Genomic DNA, 7735 nt, shown 5'->3' on the forward strand with positions numbered 1-7735 from the left:
GTCTTGTGCTCCAGCAGCCGTCTGCTCTTTTGTTCTTGGTTGTAGGCTTCTCGGTCTCCTGAGACGTTCCTTGCACTCCTTTTCCCACGTAGGGTGTGCTTCCTTACATAGCGCACACCGGGGCTCACAGGTGTGTCCGTCCTCTATGACTGGCTCGGTTTTATTTGAGCAGACAGCGGCGTCTGGTGTCGGGCGTTCGTCCGTCCTATGCATTTATAGCAAACTTGCCGCGATGATCGATAGAAGTAGCAACGTGTCTCCCCACCGTAGTAGTAAACATAGTGCGGGACGATCTTGCCCTCGAAGGTAATGACGGCACTTTGAGATTTTCGAAGCATTCTCGCATAAAGTATTTTCGCTCCTTGGGTACGCACCCGAAGATGGCCTAGTAATTCGGTTGGCGTGGTCCCGGCGTCCAGTCCGTGAATAACACCCTTGCACGAGTTGTCCGGCGCGGCTACGTAAGCCATCACTGCATAATCTTTTGCACCAAAACGTATACTTCAAAGGCTCTGCACAATGTTGGCGGTCTCCATGCTTGGCGTGCTGATTATGGCGATATTATATTCATTGCGCAGCCGTATAAGCAGATTGCCTTCGTTGCAGATGTCTGGGTTACCACATGCCTTAGTTATAGCGCGTGCCATCTGATGCGTGCTTAGTTGACGGATGTTGAGCCCATCCCTCGGTCTAATGATGACCTTGAAGTCGGTTTTCGGCAGGCGAGGCAGTTTCTCTTTTCGAAGAGGATTCCCTTTCTGTTTAGGTTGGCCCGATGCTGATTTCGCTGCCGCTTCGGCCCCGGTCTCCGGAACGGCGATCAGCCTTAAGTTGTGGTACGTTGCAGTGAACCATCCCCCGTTGTCAAGAGGCTTCTTTTGCGAGACGCTGGTATACCATTTTCTCCGCCTTGAGTTTTCTCTTCAATCGATGTCGTGGCTCCGGTTGACGCAGCCACGTCGTCGTCAGCAATTCTCGCGCCTTGGCGGAAATGCGAGTAGCGTTTCGTCGGGCCAACGGCCCGACGCCGCTTAGGCTTAGAGCAGCGTTCTTCGCCTTGCATCTTCAAACAAACAGACATTGAGGAAATATAGACCTAAGGTTAAAAAAACACTTATCCGCCGACTGCGCTTGATTAGTAGAAGATGGTCCAGTACTTCATAGGTGGCGGCCGCTTCATGAAAAGAATCAGAATGCATGCGGAAGCACAATGAAAATACTAAAGATTGTGTTATACTTTGTTTAGCTGGTTTATTGGGGAGATAACGAGTCGTATCGCTGTTTAGACACATGTTCCGTTTTACCAGAGTTTTTATTAACATCAAAGAACTTACAAGAAACCCTTGCTTCGCCTTCGAAAGTCGAACGCGTGCGTTATCGGGCCCCGTTCGCATTGGTTTCTCGCGATATGTCGTGAATTGTTTCCCGGTAGACAGGGACATCTGAAGGCTGTCTTTCGGGGTGGGTTGGTAAACCTAGCGCAAAAAACGCACAGAAACAGAGAACATCTGTGCGCATTACCTTACACTACAAGAGCATCTGTGCGTGTTGCATTGACCATTGCGAATTCTCTGGGGGCAGCAATGACACGTGCAGTGTGTGACGTCAAGCTCTGCAAGGCGATGGGAGGAACAAAACGTAGGCGCCACTGCGGCATCTGCTTGTCTGCAGTAGATGGTGTATGTTTGGCTGGCGCATCCTTGTTTGGGCGCCTGATTTCCTTCTCTGTGTGGGTGGGTGTGCGATGGGTGGCACGTGGTAATGAGTTATGGGCCACACATCCGACTTTTACAGTTTTCGTATACTCCCCGCTTGCGGGACCCGCATGCCTTGCTGGATTTCCAGTTCTAACAAGTAGTACGTCCTACGTAGACAGTATACACTTGGTTAGGTTTCGGTATTGCACCTTTTTTGCTTATTGAAGATTATTTTCCAAGTGGCTGAGGATTTCAGGTATCGGAACGTAATGAGGGTGTCTCAGAAGTATAAAATCATGATTACTCGAACATGGTTGAAAAATTCCCGGAGTTGGCCTGCAAGAGTCCGCACATAGTAATATACAGTTTCGTTGTTGCCTTTTTTTCGCGAGAAAGGTATAGCGACGAATAAAAATATTGAAATAAACGAAACAAGACGCAATACCGAAAAACATACAGAAGCCCTGTTGCCAATACTTCTGACAAGCCAAGTGTATCTTTCGAGGCAATCTATAAAATAACTTGAAAACAATCTGTAATACTTTCAAGCCTGCAAAATGGCGGAAACCTGCAAATGAACGGGCTCACTGACTATTCTATTAATTGAGATATACTTACCTTGAATCATTGCCTGCGTTGGCCTTTAATGAGATCACGTTAAACATATATAGTCTAGTGGAATAAAGCGGTTAGCGCTCTGGCAGGCATACGGTCGCTGCATCAAACTCGGCCGGCGGCGTTTAAATTGTGCACTCTTAAAAAAAAAGTCTGCAAAAGCACTAAATAAGTACTAAGCATTCACTTGTCGCAAAAAGCACAAGCCTCCTAATAAGTGAAAGTAATAAAATGCATATCAGCAAAATTTACTACCTAGTCAATTAATGGAAAGTGCTCAGTGGAGTGGTTAGTTCATTACTAACTTGTTCGCAACACAGCAAATAGTGATTTACGCCCATTTTGTTATATGTGCACGTGCATTACCATAATGCCACGTTCCATTTCCCAAGTTTTGTTATCGTCCCAAAACACTACACAACTCTCAGCGCAAACTGCGCCTGCAGTTTTGTGTAGTGTTTTAGGACGATAACATAACTTGGGAAATGGAACGTGGCAATATCAAGATGCTTCTATTACAAAATTATGGGATCAGAAAAACGAAGTGGCATTGTCCCCTTAAGTAATCAATGGCGTCTTACTACTTCATTTAACGTTACTGTGATGTTTAGAAAAAACTAGTGAACAATTTAGAGTACTTGGTACTGTTATGACCGTCGTCAGTAGGCGCCATGCTGACGCTGGGAAGCGTATAGCCGGGCAGCGTTCCCACGCTTGGAACCCAGTTTTCTCGGAACCAGCGTCCAGAGATGACGGGGGAGCGGCGCTCTTTTAATCCTCAAACAAGTAGCCGACTGGCCGGCTGCCTATGCCCGCCAAGTATTGTCCCTGCTTGCCGGAGGATGAGACGTCGTGTCGCCACAACACCGTAAGCCGTTCCAGAGAGGACAACAAAGACAGTGACTTCCTTGGAAGAAACCGCGGCCGCGGCCACAAATTGCCCTGCTAATTGAGCGGACAAATCGGTGGACCGTTTGATGTCTGCTGTCAGGAGCGTGGGACCCCTCGACCAGCGACACACACGACGAGAAAGAGCCCCTCTGGCGCCACCTTTCAGTGCAGTGATCTCGACTCAATATTGGATGTTCACGTGCGCCGTGCATGCTCGTACCCCTCGCCTGTTGTGTGTAGGTGATTGGTGTTCCCCTCAAAAAAGGAGGAGCCCGAGAGGGCTTATAACGACGCCGCAGAGTGCAGGACGTCGCTCTGAACCATGTAACGGTTCAACCACCACGTTCGTGGTTTGTGAAAACCCTCAACCTTTCTATGCAGTAAATATTTGTAAATAGTGCCATAAACCTGTTTTGTTTTCGTATCCTCCAGCGACCTTCCTTCCGACCAGTAACAACTGGTGGCAGCGGTGGGATACGACTCAGCACCCCGAGCCGCAACAACTGGTTGGCAGCGGTGGGATACGAAGCTACAAGTGAGAACAACAGTCGGCCCAGGAGAAGCAGCTGGCTCGAGACATGGATCACGTATGGGTGAGTGCTTGGCGTTTCCTTTGAGTGAACCAGGTTCTAAAGGAGGGTAAATTTTAGAACTGGCAGTTAACTTTGCCGAAAGACTCAGTTTCGCCGTTTCGGAAAGTTGTTTTGGAAGCAGCGAGCACTCGGTACGAATATAGACTTACGGCAGCTGCAGAAGTCAGACTTGTTGCTGTTGTGTGAGGAATTAGGGATCGATACAAAGGGTTTGGCACGGAAACCCATAATCATTCAAGCGATTAATGATTTGGGGGCTGATGATGAGGAACTAAGTGAAGAATGGGACCTCATTATTGAAAGAAAACTAAGAGCAGCTCAGATGGAAGGAAAGAGTGAAGACGAAAGAGAAGACCTCAAGATAAATTTTTCCAAACAATACTATGAGTTGAGTATGAGGTTGGGACCCCAGCAAGGAGTACTTTTCGAACATGAGGCAGAGTTCGAGATGTCTAGGTACATGCAGCCATATGAGGTATCATGGGATATGGGCCTGTATCTTAGACTCTTTGAACGAAAGTGTAGTCAAGTGAAGTGTGAGCGAGACACCTGGTCTCAGAAGCTACGCACGGTTCTGCCCTGCGAGGCAGCGGATGTTGTTGCGCGACTCAGTGAGCAGCACGCGAACAACTACGAAGTTGTTAAAGCAGAGCTAGTCAGAAGATTTGGAAATTCTGTTAGCAAAAAGAAAGAAAGACTCGCACCGGAGTGTGAAAGCGAGGCGCGTCACAAAGCGCCGGAAGTTGAGGCGCCTCATAAAGCGCGACCGGAACAGATTGCGCCAGAGAAGGGCCCGCGTATTCTCGAATGCATCAATGCAGAGCATGTAGAGAACGAGGCCTTGGCTGGTCTGGAGGTAGGGACGATGTCGAAAGACGCTCCTTGCGTGCATGAGGAAGGTACCAGAAGCCCTAATGGGCCCAGTAAGATGCTGGAAACCTCCTTTGTGCCTCAAGAGGACGTTTCGACATCGTCAAATGTAGGCATGGTTAGCGCAGTGGCTGATGAGAGCAAGAACGCCACGCTTCAGCAGTGCAGCGATAATACCGAGCTGGTTTGCAAACATCGCAGAAAAACGAAGAAGCGGAGGCGTTCGTCACTGCGCAAGCCTAGGACAGGCCCCACTCAGTCACAAGAAAGACGAGAGGGTATGCCGTTAATCCGTTTCAAGAAACGTCAATGGTGGCGTTCAGAGAGGTACAAGCGGCGAGCCAGGTGTAGAGGGGGGAAACGAGGTGCGTTACCCCAACGAAAAGCACGGTTGCGTTCGACGACTTCGGGAAAGCGGCCTTGCCCGGTGGGTCAAAGTCGAAAGCGCAGAGTGGCTAAATACCGCGTAGGGGAGAACACAAAAAAACGGCACAGGTTTCACCCCTGCTCCTCGCGCCCCTTTCAAATTCCTGAGAAGAACAGGCCAAAGTGGAAACAGAGGTGTGACGGCAGTGCACTGCTTAGAGTTTGTGCATTTTGTAGCCTCTGGCGTGCTCGAATACCGCCAGGACCACGACCCCATCGTGTACGATTAAAGGAACCATGAGAAAAGGGGGCGGTCAATATGAGTAACTTTTGCACAGGCGGAATAATTATGACTACTCAGTATTGCATTGGAAATGCAGATTTCAACCAGTTTAAATTTGGTAAGTTACGTAATGCGGTGGAAAATTTTCAGCAGAAAAACCGCTGAGCCAAAGCCTGAAGTCAGCATCGAATTAGTTTAATCCTAAGTGCGAAAATTTTGTGTAAGGTAAAAAGAGAGAAAAGGTGTCATTTTTCTAGTTTTTTTTTTCAAAGGTTTAGTGCGACATCATATGCCTTCACTGCCATGGGGATGTGGCGTGAATGAGCATTTGAGGAAGATGTTTGCATAAACCGAACGATTTCGTAAATTAATTAAGCTTGGCACGACACAGTGGAGTTGTCATTACGCGCTAGTAGTAATGAGAACATTCTAGTGTACTGTTTTAGCGTAAAACCTATGCAATTGTTGGGAGGTGCTTTAATGAGTATTGCACCTAGGATTACTTTTGTGTTGTACACGGTGTGTCACAACGTAACGTTCGAATGAACATTAAGACAAACTGTGAGGAATTATGCGTCTGGTTAACAGTACCATGTAATTTGCAACGCTGTAGAACTGAGAGTAATTGAAAACGCTCAAGAGAGCTCAGTGGTTTTTTTTCTCAGAAGCGTTAGCATAGGCAGATAACTTTAACCAAGTGAACCTTCTAGAAAGCAGTGTTTGTCTCCTATATTTTGTTGGCTATACTTTGAAGAGTGATTAATCAAGGGATCATATGAGCGGAACAGTAGGCTTTTACTAATACTGAGCAAACGAAGAGTATTTTGGCCACAGTGTAGGCCAAACATTCAGAAAAGCTAGATAGCTTAATGTCGCCGTTGTCGACAAGTAGTGGCAGCCGTAAACAAAGACTGACGTCAGAACAATTTTAGCGCTCGCTGAATTCGAGCTCCGGACCGATGGTCTCAGCGGGACAAAACCAATGAAAGTAGTCGGCGATGAAAAGAAGGAGGCAGCCGTATGTCAGGACGACAATGGTAACAAGCAAAGCTGCACTTTACTTGAGCCGGAAATTGGGCTCTCGTGAGATACCATACTGTGCTTCAGGAAAGGAGTGCGCTTGCCTTGTGTAGGGCATTCATCAGTGGCAGTGTTATCTCAGAGGGGCTAAATTTAAAGTAGAGACAGACCAGTGTCTCCTTACTTGGCTGCAAACCGTGACATCAAAGAACAGTCGCCTTGTGAGGCGGAGCTTGGTTGTCCAAAAATATCATTTCGATATTAGGTAAATAAAGGGCAAATTGAATGGAAACGCTGACGCGCTCAGCCGCTCTTTCTAAGCCATTCTAGGGCGCTCTTGATGTATCAAAATTGATATTTTAGTTTTTTCGTGCATCTTATTATGTGAATTGTGTAAGGTTGCACGTCTGGTTTCTCAGCGCAAATGAGTCCGGAGAGTTCTGAGTGTGAGCTTTTGTTAAAGCTAGTAATTAAAATTGGTTTGCCATCCCTCTTTTGGCTTGGTTTGATCGAAGGGGGCCGAGTGCTTGCTCGTGCATGTGGTCGAGTTTCAGAACCACTGTCGAAGATTTCGGCAGTTACCTAGACCATGCGACGAGCAAAGGCGAGTTCCTGGCATTGAACTACAGACCCTTTCGTCGTCTCTGCGAGCAGCAGCAGTGACTGCTGCCCTCCGTGACTCATCTGGCGAGGGGGAAGCTGTTATGACCGTCGTCAGTAGGCGCCATGCTGTCGCTGGGAAGCGTATAGCCGGGCAGCGTTCCCACGCTTGGAACCCAGTTTTCTTGGAACCAGCGTCCAGAGATGACGGGGGAGCGGCGCTCTTTTAATCCTCAAACAAGTAGCCGCCTGGCCGGCTGCCTATGCCCGCCAGGTGTTGTGCCTGCTTGCCGGAGGATGAGACGTCGTGTCGCCACGACACTGTAAGCCGTTCCAGAGAGGACAACAAAGACAGCGTCTTCCTTGGAAGAAACCGTGGCCGCGGCCACAAATTGCCCTGCTAATTGAGCGAACAAATCGGCGGACCGTTTGATGTCTGCTGTCAGGAGCGTGGGAACCCTTCGACCAGCGACACACACGACGAGGAAGAACCCCTCTAGCGCCACCTTTCAGTGCAGTGATCTCGACTCACTATTGGATGTTCACGTGCGCCGTGCATGCTAGTACCCCTCGCCTGTTGTGTGTGTGTGATTGGTCTTCCCCTCAAGAAGGAGGAGCCGGACAGGGCTTATAACGACGCCGCAGAGTGCAGGACGTCGCTCTGAACCATGTAACGGTTCAACCACCACGTTCGTGGTTTGTGAACTCCTAACCTTTCTATGCTGTAAATAAGTGTAAATAGTGCCATAAACCTGTTTGTTTTTTCGTATCCCCATCTTGTAAGCGGTCGTTTCCTCAAC

Source organism: Rhipicephalus microplus, chromosome 3 (assembly GCF_043290135.1).
Source record: "Rhipicephalus microplus isolate Deutch F79 chromosome 3, USDA_Rmic, whole genome shotgun sequence".
In the NCBI taxonomy this organism is placed as follows: domain Eukaryota; kingdom Metazoa; phylum Arthropoda; class Arachnida; order Ixodida; family Ixodidae; genus Rhipicephalus; species Rhipicephalus microplus.